The sequence below is a fragment of the Notamacropus eugenii genome, chromosome 1 (genome assembly GCF_028372415.1).
Source record: "Notamacropus eugenii isolate mMacEug1 chromosome 1, mMacEug1.pri_v2, whole genome shotgun sequence".
NCBI lineage: Eukaryota > Metazoa > Chordata > Mammalia > Diprotodontia > Macropodidae > Notamacropus > Notamacropus eugenii.
In genome coordinates, this window is record NC_092872.1 from 490,055,335 (window position 1) to 490,070,492 (window position 15,158).

General features: G+C 39.9%; 1 protein-coding gene across 2 annotated transcripts in view; it reads left to right on the forward strand.

Annotated features, from left to right (window-relative positions):
* The first annotated feature begins 30 nt into the window (after nt 1-30).
* The window catches only part of CCDC187 (coiled-coil domain containing 187), a 116,182-nt gene continuing 101,054 nt past the window's right edge, over nt 31-15,158 (forward strand). The window contains exons 1-2 of one of the 2 annotated variants that reach the window (XM_072632966.1): nt 31-136; nt 4,045-4,160. The gene's annotated coding sequence lies outside the window, so the exon portion shown is untranslated. Of the gene's footprint in view, nt 137-773; nt 871-4,044; nt 4,161-15,158 lie in introns of those variants that run through there. The other variant, XM_072632967.1, reaches the window with a different exon arrangement.

Consider the following 15,158-nt stretch of genomic DNA (forward strand, 5'->3'; position numbering starts at 1 on the left):
GGCTAGTTATGCCTTCTGTTGTTTGACGCCAGGGTCTCATAGCACCACCCTCCACACACAAAGTCTCTTTGAGTGACTGTGGAAAACATCTTTCCCTTGGCTCACAAGTTTATTTTCAACTCAGGGTCAGCTCATGGTGAGTCCATCCCATTTACCTCTTCCTCCCTCCCACCTAGGTCTCCTGCTCAAGGAGGACTTCCTACTGAGTCTTTTTGAGATTCTGGGTACATATACACTTTTCCTTTGACTTCCTGTTTCCTATAATCCTCCAGGCTAACTGCTCTGGGTTTTGACAAATTACAATGCTTTTGAAAAGAGTCCTCCAAGTATGGGCAGCTGTGGCCAGAGAGAAAAGCCCACATCAAAGGGCCTGCGCTGACTTTTGACAACTCCTCTTATGTACTGAAACATAAAATTTAGTTATTACTTTTAGATAACATATGGCCTGTTTGATATAGGCATGAAAATGTTAATTCTTAGATTAATATAACATGAAGGAATGGGGGTATTCAGCAGGAGTTCTGATTAGTAGTCCTGGCATTTTTGCCAAACAGACCGGGTTCATGTAGATGTTCTTTTGAAGAGAGATTGATTCTAATGTAACTAGTTCTAAAATCCCTGGGGGAAGGTATTATTCTACCTGTGAAACAATAGGGTGCCGCAGTGAGACCTGGTCTAAAAGGCAATGAATGGCAATTTAAGGGCTCGTCTTTCTTGTGTCACTACCAGGGTAAGATGCCAAAAACTCCATGTTCCCTCAAAGAAATCCTAGGAATTCTGGAGAGCTTAGGGTTGGCTAAACCTTACAACCATCATGTAGTCAATGGCCAAGGTCTCACTAGAGCCCCTACTCAAAGATCCTGAGAACAGGTATGTGGCTAGTACCAAGGGACAAGGGAGAGGGTATCTCATTTTTTATATTATCTCCATTATTTAAATTTAGAAAATTTTCTTCTTTCTGTAGTGAGATGGTATGGCACAGCAGAAAGGGTTGAGGATTTGGAGTCAGAAGACATGGGTTCAAATCTTCAGTTGCTTACTGTCCATATGACCTTCACCCAATCACTTGCTGGGGCCAAGCTACTTCCCTGTAAAATGAAGTAGTCCGACTCAGTGATCTTATACTCTTGTCTTTACACACTTCCTACAGAAGTGGTGTCAAACTCAGATAGAAAAGGGAGAGCACACTGAATTATACACAAGTATCCCTGCAGATTGTATTTTGATATATTTATTTTTATTGATTAATTAACTTGGTTAAATATTTCATTTTTTCTTAATAGTATTTTATTTTTTCCAGTTACATGTAAAGATAGTTTTCAATATTCAATATTCATACTCTATGATCTATTGTCAGTAAATTTGATATAACAACATTTAATCTTGTTGACCTAAATTCTTTCTGTCCTTAAAAAAACCCCTTATTTCTTGACAACTTTTGTTTCCATGTCACCTTTACTTAATTTCTTGGATTCTTACAAAGATTCTTATTGGTTCCTATTAGATTCCACTGGTTCTCATTGGTTGATCTATTGACATTCATTATGAGCCCTAAATCTCCATGCTGAATGAATGAAAAAGAATTTGTTAAGCACGTTGGTCATTCTATCAGTTGGAAGATAGTTTTCAACATTCATTTTCGTAAAATTTTAAGTTCCAAATTTTTCTCCCTCTCTCCCCTCCCCCCTTAATTTTCCCCTCCCCAAGATGGGATGTAATCTGATATAGGTTATACCTGTACAATCATGTTAAACATATTTCCACATGAGTAATATTGTGAAAGAATCAGAACAAAAGGGGAAAAAAATGAGAAAGAAAAAACAAAAAAAGTGAAAATAGTATTCTTTGGTCTGCATTCAGACTCCATGGTTCTTTCTCTGGATGTGGATGGCATTTTCCATCATGAGTCTTTTGGAATTGTTTTGGATCATCGTCTATCATAGTTAATCATTGCACAGTGTTACTGTTATTGTGTACAATGTTCTCCTGGTTCTGCTCACTTCCCTCAGTATTGGTTCCTGTAAGTCTTACCAGGTTTTTCTGAAATCTACCTGCTCATCATTTCTTATAGAACAATAGTATTCCATTACATTCATGTATCACAATTTATTTAGCCATCCCCCAATTGATGGGCATCCTCTCAAATTCCAATTCTTAGCCATCACAGAAAGAGCTACTATAAATATTTTTGCACATGTGGGGCCTTTTCTCTTTTCATGATCTCTATGGGATATAGACCTAGTAGTGGTAATGCCAGATCAAAAGGTATGCACAGTTTTGTAGCCCTTTGGGCATAGTTTCAAATTGCTCTCCAAAATGATTGGATCAGTTCACAATTCCATCAATGATGCATTATTGTTCCAATTTTCCCACATCTTCTCCAGCATTTATAATTTTCTTTCTTTTTCATATTAGTCAATCTGATAGGTATGAGGGGGTACCTCAGAGTTGTTTTAATTTGCATTTCTTGAATTAAAAGTGATTTAGAGCACTTCTTCATATGCCTATAGATATCTAGTTTTAATCTCTTCATCTGAAAAGCGCCTTTTCATATATTTATCTTCCCAATTACATTTTAATCCAGTTTGGGCCACACTTAGGAGTGTTGTAGTCCACATGTGGCCATGGATCACATGTCTGACACTTTGGCCTAGAACACTAAAAGGTTAAGTGACTTTTACAGGGTCACAAATCCAGTAGAGGGTCAGAGGAGGGACTTGAACTTGGGTCTCCCTAGTTTTGTGGTCAGCTCTGTAACCACTAGGCCATGCTGCCTCTGACTATCACAGCATATAACATCACGATTGGAAGGGACCACAGAGGCTACTTTGTCATTGTTCAGCCTTTTCAGTCGTGTCTGACTCTCCATGAACCCATTTGGGGTTTTCTTGGCAAAGATACTAGAAGGGTTTGTCATTTCCTTCTCTGGATGAGGAAAGAGAGGCAAACAGGGTTAAATGACTTGCTCAGGGTCACACATACAGTAAGTGTCTGAAGCGAGATTTGAATTCATGAAGATGAGTCTTCCTGACTCCAGGCCACTTAGTCCAACTCATATAGGAACAAGAAGCCTAGCTGCGATACACCTGGTAAGTGGACATCCAGCTTTTGTCTGAAGACTTCTAGGGAAGGGGAACACACTACCTCCTGAATTACTATTTTTTTCTTTACATGTGACCTAAATTGCCTCTTGAGAAGTTCTACCCACTGCTCCTGGTTGTATCCTCTGAGATCAAGCAGAATAAGCCTAATTAATTTCTCTTCCAAATGCTGGCCCTTCAGACATTTGAAAGTAGCTGTAGTCTTTCCCTCTCTCGACCCCTAGGACTTTTCTTCTCCAAACCAACTATCACTAATTTCTTCAATAAATTTTCATATTGCATGACCTTGAGACAACACAGGAAAAGTTTAGAAACTCATATATGCATAAAATATATGTATAGTATTGAATAATATCAACATATTTTATATTTTAATACCATAACAAGCCAGACTTCTTCTCTGGTACAAAGGGAGGGCCAAAAAGTTTTACAAAGATTTTCTAGATAATGGGGGAGCTGTGACCCTAACCTCTGTGATATGGAGGGGATAACTGTATAGGATAAATAGGAGGTAATCAACAGAAGAAAGGCTCTAGAATTAAGATGTATTCAGAAGGGTATTGCATAGAAGGTCAAATTTTATCTGGGACTTTAAAGAAGTCAGGGAAACTAGGAGGCAGGGATGAGGAGGGCTAGCATTCTAGGCATGGGGGAACAGATTAATTTCTCCCCTAATCTCCTTTCCCTCTAATTCCTTCTGTCCCTTTCTCCCTTTCTCCTCCTATTTCCATGTTGAGTGAAGAGTATTTCTGTACCTAACTGTTTGTTTATATTCTTTCTTCTTTTAACCACTTTGGGTGAGAATGAGGTTCAAATGTTAGCTGTTCCCCCCAACGTCTCCTTCTTACTTATATGAGATAATTTTCTCCAAACTTCCTTTCCCTTCCTCCTTCCTTGACCTCCCTAGTGTATTCTTCTTTTCTCTTTCAATTATTTTCTTCAGATCATCAAGATATAACAGAACATCTCCCAAAGCTTGTCTAGTTGGACTTTCCTCTATGAAGCCTGATGATCATAGAGTTCAAAAGGAACACATGTACCATCTCTCTGTATTTAAAAGTAAGTAATTTATCTTTGTTCATTCATATTTACCTTTTTATCTTTCTCTTCCCTACTGTATTTGAATTTCAAAGTTTCTCTGGAGCTTTAGAATTTTCATTAGGAATGCATGGAAATCTTCTCTCTCATTACAGATCCATTTTCCCCCTGTAGTATTATACTTGGTTTTGGAGGGTAAGTTATTCTTGGTTACAAGCCCTGCCTTCTGGAATATACTATTTCAGGTTCTCCACTCCTTTATAGTGGTTGCTTCTAAATCATGGGTGGTCCTGACTGTGGCTTCTTGGTACATGAATTCCTTCTGTCTACTTAAAATATTTTTTTCTTTGACTTAGAAGCTCTGGATTTTGACCATGATGTTTCTGGGAGTTTTCATTTTGGTATTTCTTTCAGGAGGTTACCAGTAGATTCTTTCTATTTCTATTCTGCCTTCTGGTTCTAAGAGATCTAGGCAATTTTCTTTTAATATTTCTTGAAATAGGGTGTCTAGGTTCTTTTGTTGGTAATAATGTTCAGATAGACCAATGATTCTTTTTTTTATCATGTTCCTTTTTTATTTTATATTTTGAGCAGATAACACATTTCTGCTTACAGTGAAAATCCAGAAGTGGCTTATAGAAACAATTCCTTTATAGACCAATGATTCTTAATATTTTTTCCCTTAATCTTTTTTTCCAGGTCAGTTGTTTTTGCTTTGAGGTACTTTATTTTTTCCCCTATATTTTCAGCCTTTTGACTTGTTTTTAATTTCTTGTTGCTTCATGAAGTCATTGGTTTCTATTTGGTCTGTTTTAGTTTTCAGGGAGTTTGTTGCTTGGGCAAGGCTTTGTATCTCTTGTAACAAGCTGTTAATTCCCTTTCTAATTCTTCTATAGCTCTCCTTTCTTTTGAAGTTTTTTCCTCAAGTATTTTCATTCTATTGATAAAAACACTTTCAGACTTAAAAAAACCTCGTTTCATCTCTTCTAGGAATTCTAGTGGAGTTTGAGCCCAGTGTTATTGAGATATTGCTGCTAGATGTTGTGAAGTCCCTTTTTTCTGTGTTTATGCCTTAAGTATCCCTGCTACCATAGTAGCTGATTATAGTAGGGTTGCTTTTTTTTGGTTTGTTTGCTCATTCTTCTAGCTTTTGTTCTGACTTTGGACTTGATATTAGAACTGGGCTCTGCCACACCTCTGGAGGGAAGGTCTGGGCTGGCCCTATTGTTGCTGTTATTGGGTTATTTCAGGATCTCTGGGACCAGCTGGGGACCTTCAAACTTTCAGTCCTCCCAGACTTATCAGATCCAAGGAAAAGTCTGATTAAAGCTTCCTTGGTCTGACATCTGCAAGTTCCTGCCTTGGGTTTGGGTCTGAGTAATAGAAATCTGCTACCGGACTCAGCCACTATCAGCCAGATGGGAAATTCTTTTGGTTTAGTATAGCAGAATTGGAGATTCCCCTTTGGTCTTGGATTCCTTCCCTGGTTATTCTCTGTAGCCTGCACTAGATGCTGCAAGTGAGACCGTGCTCTGAGCCTAGCCTAGGGTCTGAGTCATACCACTTCTGTTCCTGTTTTCTGAGATTCCTCCCTTTTCCTCATGTAGCCCAAGGACTCCCTACCCAGGGACCCTAATTACTCTGTACAGGTTTTTTCTCACTCTGCCCTGGATCTGTGATCTGAAACTGGATAGTGGGCAACAAACCTTCTAGCTCACACTTGTCCCCATTTCAGTGCCACTGTACAGGACTGGTGGTGTGTTGGTATGGGTCTGGGGCTTCCTCTTGCCCTGGTGTACAGCCCTGGCTGATGAAGTGCCATGCACAGCATACTCCTGAACTGACTCATCCCCAGTGTTTATAGATCTTCTTATCTGTCTCCTTATGCCAAGCTGGACTGGACAAATGACTAATTGTGACTTTTTCTGGATTTTCCCCTCAGGATTTGATCTGGTGCATTTTCTATATCCGTTTGGAGGAGTTTGTAGAAAGGAGATCACCTTAGCCCTTCCTAATAGTCCGTCATTTTGGCTCTGCCCCACCCTATCTATCTTAAAGTACAAGGCTACTTCCTCCATCTCTACCTCACATCTTTCTATCATCTATCCATCCATCCATCCGTCTATCTGTCTGTCTATCTATCTATCTATCTATCTATCTATCTATCTATCTATCTATCATATTCCATTTGAATGAATTATATTTGTCTAGATCTATATTCTAGCTATCGATCTCATTCTACCAGTGCCTCCTTGCTTTAGAATATCTAGTTCATCTTTCTTTTTGCCCATAATACATTTGTGTATAGACATCTGAGGCCATGGATCATACTGCTGGCTCCTTTGTTGGAGTTTGTCTCCCGTTGATTTCTGAGTTTTTCTACTTGTCTTTTCTTTCTTACTTTCTATGATATCTAGTTTTGGGGATCAATGTAGGCACTTTTTCCCCCACCCCTTCCTTTTCAATTTCAAAATCCTTTGATTAGATTTGAAAAGCTCTAGACAAATACTTTTTAAAAAATTAATCTTTGTTAGGTATAATTTATTCCTGAATGGCAATCTATCATTGAGTATAATACTAATACCTATGACCAGGTTTTCCCATTCATTTCCCCAGGAAACAAAAACATCCAAAAATTTAGCCTGAGCCATTTTGTGTGGTCTGTGATTCTGGGACCTAGTATCTGGACTCCAGGCCTTCTTTGATTCCAGAAAGGTTATCACCTGGAATCTCCTGGTCCAATCTTTCCATGACTCCCAATTCTATCCTTTCTGAAAAAGGAAGTAGAAGGAGGACAAAGAAATTATCATAGAATTAGTTCATCCTGACTCTCCAGGACCTGTGATTTAGATGCAGATTCTTCTGGCACAGAAATACTTAGGTAGGGAGTTTAATGAGCAAGGGGATTGCGAAGAGATACAGGAGAGGGTAAGATTAAATCAGCAGTTTAGGCCCAGAAGAGGCAGTTCTCATTGATGAGTTGCCTCTGGGGCTTCCATTATGGTGACAGGCCCAGGTCAACCATGATGTGTTCCCTTTTCAGCAATGTTTCTGACTCAGACTTTGCCACCATACTCACGTGTCTGTCAAACTGGTAATTTAGGAGTGAGAGAAAAGTTTCTTGTTGCAGTTCTTTCTTTCTGACTCATCCACCACTAAGCTTGTTAGTGCTGGCATTGGCATGGGTTTTGTACTGCCCTCACTTGGTACTTACCTAGTTTATCCATCTTAATATCCAGTTCTGACCTCAATTAGGGACCCAGATAAATCTTATCAAGAACTATGGCCACTACCTGTTCTTAACCCTTGAACTCCCTCCCTTACCTTACTTACTTACCTTATCTCCCTTATTACCACCATTAATAAGCCCTTATTTCCTCTTGCCATTCTCCCCTTGAATTCTAACCAGGAAAGGAAAGCTGAGGTCCTGAGATTCAGCCTTAGCTATCTTGTCTAGTCTGTTGTGACATTTGGCCCTAATGTCTAGACTCAAGGCATCCTGTCCTAGGCTGGTAAATGCTACATTTCCTAGTCTTGCTGCTCGTGTACATCTCCCACACCTACTATTTCCATCACTTCGAGAAAGGATATGAAAAGAAAGAGGATATCATAGGAGTGAAGGTCCTTTGGGTTGAGGCTTAGTGGATCCTGATCAGGTGTAAGACCCTAGGCCCAGATACAGATAAAGATTGTAAGGTAAGAAGTAGAAGTCTTTATATGAATGAAGGTTACACTGTGGATACCCTATCTCCCAATATATTATGGTGACCCTTCTAGAGAAAGTAATAGGCCTGAGGTCAGAAATGGAAATCGGGTAGTGATCTAATATTAGGCCTTCCAAACAAAAGAATCCCAGACAGGACTCAGCATCATGTCTCTAAATTATTTTCTAGTACTCCTTTGGTGAGGGTAGGGGCAGACAATTTACAGACTGTCTCTGTGAAGAGGATGGTCTTTCTTTTTTTTAGTATTTTATTCTTGATGTCTTACTCCTTTATGTCCCCTGAGATTCCAGTGAGAGAGTAACTGGGAATAGTAGGTTATCTACCTATGTTAAAATTGTATCTTGTTCTGGTCTCCCTGACCACCCCACCTTTGTCAGTATAGTAAATAAGTTTATATAGTAGCCAGTACAAAGGGGTGATAACAGGAAATAAAAATGCAAAGGGGAACCGGTACAAACTATCTCAAAGATCAAAGGAGCATAATTTTCAAATTGTACCATATATTTACCAAAATTAATGTCCTGGTAATATGTGATGAATGAGAAGAGGCCATATAGGTGCTGGTGTCTGGGTTCTGGTATTATGACATGTGAACTCCAGACAAATTCTAGATCTTTACTGTTCCAGTCCAGCAGAACATCAAAAAGGTGCTGATAACCTTGAGCTGATGACTTTGAAGTTTTACCAATCACTTTGAGATGATATAAGATATAGTAATAAACTGACCCCCAGGTGGCACAAATAGGAATGTCTGTTTTTTCCCAAAACCCTATAAAATGAGACCTCAGACTCATGTCCTCATTCCGGTCTCCTGCCCCCAGCATTTTCCCCTCTCCATTCGGTCCTTGCTGCCTAGTGCATCCAACTCTAATCCATGGTTAAATGAGTGATAATTCTGTGTCTCTCTCCCCTCCCCATCCCTTTCCCCATGATGCCTATCTCTTTTCACCATCCCATTCCCCCAGCTGGCTGTTTACCTCTATTTCCTTCCCTATTTTCATTACTTGTCTCTGTCTTTTTGGGCTTTTTGCCTCTACACCCTCTGTGTTTAATGAAAAATATGATCGCCATCCCATTTCCCACCACCAATTGTGGTCTTTTCCAGCAAGTACCCAAAGAACTGTGAATTGTCTGCCTGCCCCCATTTCCTAATTTCATAAATTTATAAATTAATTATCAATTCACCACCTCTCAAGTATCAAGTAATACACTTAAGAATTCATTGTTCACCCAACTTCTTACACTCAGAAGGATCCCTTATCGGCTAGCCCCAGACCCACACAAATCCAACTCCAGACAATACAGTGACTACAATGACACTTTCTATAGGGAGAGTACCTGAGAGAACAGTGCATGCTGAGAACTGAGACTGGAGAGGAAAGCTCAGGAAAGACTCAGAGAACACAAGCTGGGCTTAGAAAGCATTGGACTGTTTGCCCTACAGGCCCCCTCTCTTGCTATGTTCTTCCCAGGGTTAACCTTCCTCGGGGCAGTGGCTTCTGCATTATAGATATATCTCAGCCTCTTTTCTAATGGGAGGCACTTCTATGCCCAGGACACACTTGCCTATGTTGTGGGTGAATTATTCTGTTCACCTCAGTAGTCAAGTCAACTGCCTTCTACATAAGGCTAGGTTATCTGTTAAAGCAGTAGGCTGGGGAAAGAGTGTGCCCTGTATCTCTGGTAGAAGCTCCATAGCAGGGAACCAGGTGCCTAAGGTTGGAGGAGGGGAACAGATTAAAATTCCATACCTGAGCTTGCTGATATATTGTTTCTTCTCTGCCCCCCATTCTCCTCTTCCCAATTTAGGATTCAGAAGTTCCTGCCTGAGCAGGAGTCAGGGCAGACCTGAAATTGTCCCAGAGTCATAACTTAGAATTCTGGTACCTTGAACAAACTTAGCTGAGAAGGGCAGGGGATGGAGAAATGGAAGCTACGAAGATCCTGGGCATCCCACGGCTCACACATACTATCACCACTAATGATGTTGGGCATCCTGTGTTGTTTACATACTCCACTCTCACCTGAGACATGCCAGGTAGTGCTCAGGAAATCTGTCCTAGTCATATGGAATTGCATTGACTTGGTGAAGGGGAAGTAGGGTCCAGGAAGTAAGGCATCATGGTGAATGAACCTTCAGGGGTGGGTAGGTGGCTAAGAGCTTTGCAAGGAAGGGAAAGAAACACACTACTTCGCCCAGGGTGCTGGCATTTGGAAAGACACACATTTAGGGAGAAATCCCTCCCTCTCCATATCGTACAATGGCATACGTCCCTGATGACTCACTTATCTGCTTTGTCATCCCAGAGATAGAGGTGATATAGCAGAGTCTTATGTCACTATTAGACATCATGTCCTAGAATAAATAAATAAATAAAGCCAGTGCTCTACCAAATCTATACCTAATCTCCCTTGTATAGCCCCCCTTTCCTCTATTTCTATACTTCTTACCTCTGGTTAATCATTTCTCTTAAACTAATTGGGGACAAGATGCAGGGAAGGCGTAGAGGATCATTTGGCTTCTTTCTCTAAAATTTTATGAGGATGTGAATTTGGCTTTCACTACAGACTTGTGGGCCCTGAATTCTTATTTCATTCCTGGACTATGAGTAATCTGAAGACAGAGGAAAAATCTCCTGCTGGCACTCAGTGCCCCATGTTCTCAGCCTGGTTTGTTTTTAGGAGATTGATCATAGTCCCCAAGTGCACATGCTCATGCACACACGCGCGCGCACACACACACACACACACACATCCCTCCATGTCCTGAGACTTATTGTCACTCATCCACACTCACCCCACCCCAGCCTTCCAACTTCTAAGAGAACACTGCTGGAAAGGCAACAGGCCAATATAAGCAACACCACAAGAAAAGTCGGTCATTCAAATATTTACTAAGCATATACCAAACATTTACTAAAATAGAGTTACTGTTCCATCTTGGAATTTGTAACAAAGGAGAGAAAATCTGTTCATAGTTTGACAGACACACCAGCTTTGGGGAGAACACAGCTTTAGAGCTGGAAGGGGTCTTAGATACCATGAGACCAAGCCCCTCATTTTTCCAGATAAGGAAATCGAGGCTCAGACCCCTTTGTCCATAACCACACAGATAGCATATGTGAGAAGCACGTCTTCCTGGACCCAAGTTCAGCATTCTAGTCACACCAACATGCTGCTTTGCCACCCAGATGTCAGAGGTCTCAGAAGAAAGGAGAAATAGCATCCTGTGACCTAAATTCAGTAAAAGAAATCCACCCGGCTGGATAAGGAGCTCCCAAGAATAACATTCTGAAGACATAAGGAAACAATTCTGATGAAGAGGGAAGGAGTATCTAAGAGAGTGATGGTAGGGACCTCATTGACTGACTCTGGTTTTTAAAAAGACGTGAAAATGTGAATTTCTATTAGTATCCAAATATGGAAGATGAAAACAAGGGTCAGTGATGAAATTAAAGTGGCATGGTTGTACAAGAACAGCATCAGGCCTGCTAAAGCTAGACTTTTCTCACTAGCTTTAGTTTATTCTGTGGACAAGAAAAATAGTTTGTTTATTTTTAAAATAAGATATATTGGAGGAAAGAGGAGGATCAGAGAAAATATGGGATCACTGCTTCGGGTGGATGATGATGTATGATTTAGAGAAGACAAAGTTGTTCAATTCATACTTTGTTTCTGTCTTCCTTACAAAGGAGAATGATTTCTGGACTGGAAAGGACAGAACCAAAATGGCTAATAGAGAGTTGAAATCCAAGACAAGTAGGAAGATAATATGACAAAATTTGACAAAAGCCACACCAAGGGTGGAACAATAAGGACTTTGACCAGACTACCAGTTTCTGGGCAGAACTCTTTCTCCCTGTGGAGGTCCTCTGCATAATCACAAGGGTCTAGACCTTTTCCTGGAGCCTTATTTTCTTCCTAACATTCATGTTTCTTTGGCAATCTACTACCTTTTTTCTTTTTTTGTTTTTTTTTTAACTTAACAAAATTTACTTTTTCTCCCATCACTCATTTCACACCCACCCACACCCACACCCACACACATGCACACACACCCTTTGAAAAAAGAAAAGAAAAATACCTTTGTAATAAATATGCATAGACATGCAAAATGAATTCCCATGTTGGCTGTGTCTAAAAATGTTCTCATTTTGTACCTTGAGTCAATCACCTCTCTACAGGAAGGTGGGCAAAATGCTTCATCCTTGTTCCTCTGGAATCATGTTTATTGTGGCATTGCTTAGAAGTCTACCCACTATCTTTCTATCCTCTCCACCTCCTCCCTGATGAAATTATCTCTGAACAGGGTCATTCGCATATATTCATCTTATCCATTTCACATTATGGAAAATGAGAGATACTGAATGCTTTATGACCCTGGTTCCTGACAAAGACATGGCTAACAAGGAAAATTGCTGAAGTTTTTCTCCCTTTCTTAGAAAAAAACATTCGTTCATCCCTCTATGTTTCCGTCAATCCCATTCTGCATAGGAAAAATATGTATTTAAGATTTTTAAAAATTCTAGTTTTAGTAAACACCACAAAAAGTATATATTCATGTATAAAGAACAGAAAAATATTGTGTGAAAATGTGAATCTCTATTAGTATAGCTTGCTTTTTTTTAACAAGTATGTAATACATGTGACACATTACTTTCAAAGCTGTCATGCCTGTCTGTTTCCTTCTGAACTTCTTTCATTTCTCTTCTGTGTATTAAAAAAAAAATTGACTCAATGCCTCTTCCCTTTTTTTAGTGAGTCAATCACTCATGCTCCCATACAAAAGAAAATCATAATCTTTTTTAGCAAATAAGCAGAGTTAAACATCAAATCTACATATTTACTGTGTCCCAGAATGTATGTTTCGATGTGTACCTTGAGTCTATCACCTCTCTGTTAGGAGGTATGTACCAGCCTTCTTCATTAGCCCTCTAGACTCATGGCTGGTTATTACCTTTATCAGTGTTCCAAAGTCTGTCATTTTGTGTATTGTTTTCTTGGCTCTACTTACATTGGCAATAATAAATATAAGTCTTTGCATGTTTCTACTCATCACATTTGTCATTTCTTAATATTCCATCATGTTCATTCTTAGGTCTTTTGAAATTGTTTTTCTTTATAATGTTCTATATAACATTATATATAATCGCTATGGTTCTTCTCACTGTGTTCTGCATCAGTTCACACAAATCTTCCCAGGTTCTGTCAAAACTGTCTTTTTTATTTTCTAATATCTGTCACAATAATATTCTGTTATATTCAAGTGCCAAAGTGTGTTCAGTCAATCCCCAATTTATCAATTGATAAATATCCCTTTATCCCAGATATCTCTTTTGATTACAGTTCTGTGCTATAACAAAGTACTGCTAAAATATTTTTGCACATATGGGTCTTTTCTCTCTTTTAAAAACTCTTTGGGGTGTTATGTATATATATGTGTGTGTATATTTCATGTCAATTTTACCCAAGAACTCACAGAAAAAACCTAAGAAGGGCCTCTTCACTTATCTTTCCTTGGTTCTGGTCCCAATTAGGGAATAGACCTCATTTTTTAAATGTTGACACCCACCTACAGTTATCCAACTGCCTTCCAGAAATGGCTGTCCAGGGGGCACAGCTATATGGAAGAAGATTCTGGATCCATTGAGGAACATAGCCTAGAAAATCTGCCATAGTGAGATTTTCTGGGATCTTGGTACAAACCACCACCAATAGTCAGGGAAGGCTTAGTCACTAATTCCTCCTCCTTCTCCCCATCCCTTATCTTCCACCTCATTATCCTCCTGATCTGCCCACATTCTTATATGGCCAGGGTCTCTTGCTCTTCTTCCACTCACTTTCATCTCTTCTTCATCTTGTCTATCCTCCTCCTTTATCTGTGGCCAGAGCCTCTTCAACTTCTTTCTGCCTCTACCCTACTCATCTGTGACTAAGACTGCCGAAGCTACCTCTTCTTCCTTTTCCCTCTCCACATTTCATTTGTCTTATGACTTTGGACAAGTCACTTAATATCTTTGGGCCTTGGTTTCCTCTTCTATAAAATAAAGGGCTTGGATTAGATGACACCAGGGTTCCATTTTCACTTTAGATGTGCGTGATTCTGATCCTCCTATTCCCCCAAACTCGTCTGTGGTCATGGCTAGTATCTTCTCCCCCATCCCTAACACACTACAGTCATCCATGTTCAGACCTTTTCTGGATCCTCTGGACACTCCTCAACTTTGAAGGGGAAGATGCAAACAACAAGAATCCAGGACTGATAATGAACAAATGAAAACCCTGGGATTGTCCAGTTTGAATAAGGAAATATCTCACAGAAACAGTGAAGCTCTGGTCCTTGATGGATGGTGAGGACTACTTGGTCCCCATTAAGACTAGCTCAAAAACTGTATTCTAAGTAATTCAAGTCAGACACAGGCAAATAACAAGTAGAGATAAAGCATCCTCAACGGGATTCTTCACAGCTTTTCAGGAGAATAGACTGATCTTAAAGGTCAACTTTACTACTTCCTCTTATGGTCAGCATCCCAGACCCAGAGTAGAAATCGTTCAGGACCAGGGACAGAACCTTCTGGTCAGAAGCAGACCATGAATGAATGCATTTAGAGTCAGTTCTATGGGCTTAATTCTACAGTGTTTATTTTTATATCCCAAGAACAAGGTGGGGGAAGAGTGAAGGGAAAAATAAGAGAAATGGAGAGAAGAAGAGAAGGGAGGTGATAGGACTAATAGCCTGGAAACTTTGTGAGAGGCCTGACCTTGTGCAAGTTGACTGCCTGAATCATTACTCCTTTATCAACCGTGCTAAGCCTTGTCCAGGTGCTGAACTGCATTATGTTGAATCTAGGTTCTTTTGATACCTACTTCACCCTCCACCCTTAGATCTCACATAGAATGATGTCCATCCTGTGGATTTGGGGGAAGTCTTAATGGATTTGGTACATTAGTTCAATTGAGTCCGTTCATAGACCTTATGGGTGCAGTGTCAGAGGGATCTTAGATGTCATCCAATCATAGATCTGGACTCTTCCTACCTTTCTGGTTTTCTGACTACTTTTCTCCACATGTTATGCAATCCAGCCATGCTGGTATGCTTGCAGCATCTCAAACATGACACATCATCTCCTATCTCAGTGCCTTTTCATTGGCTATCCCTTATTCCTAGGATGCCCCCCTTCCTCACTTCTACCTTGTGTTTTACTGCAAGACTCAGATCAACTCATGACTTCTGAAAGGTCCTCCTAGCTACTAATGCCTTCCCCTCTCATAATACCTTTTACCTATGCTGTAT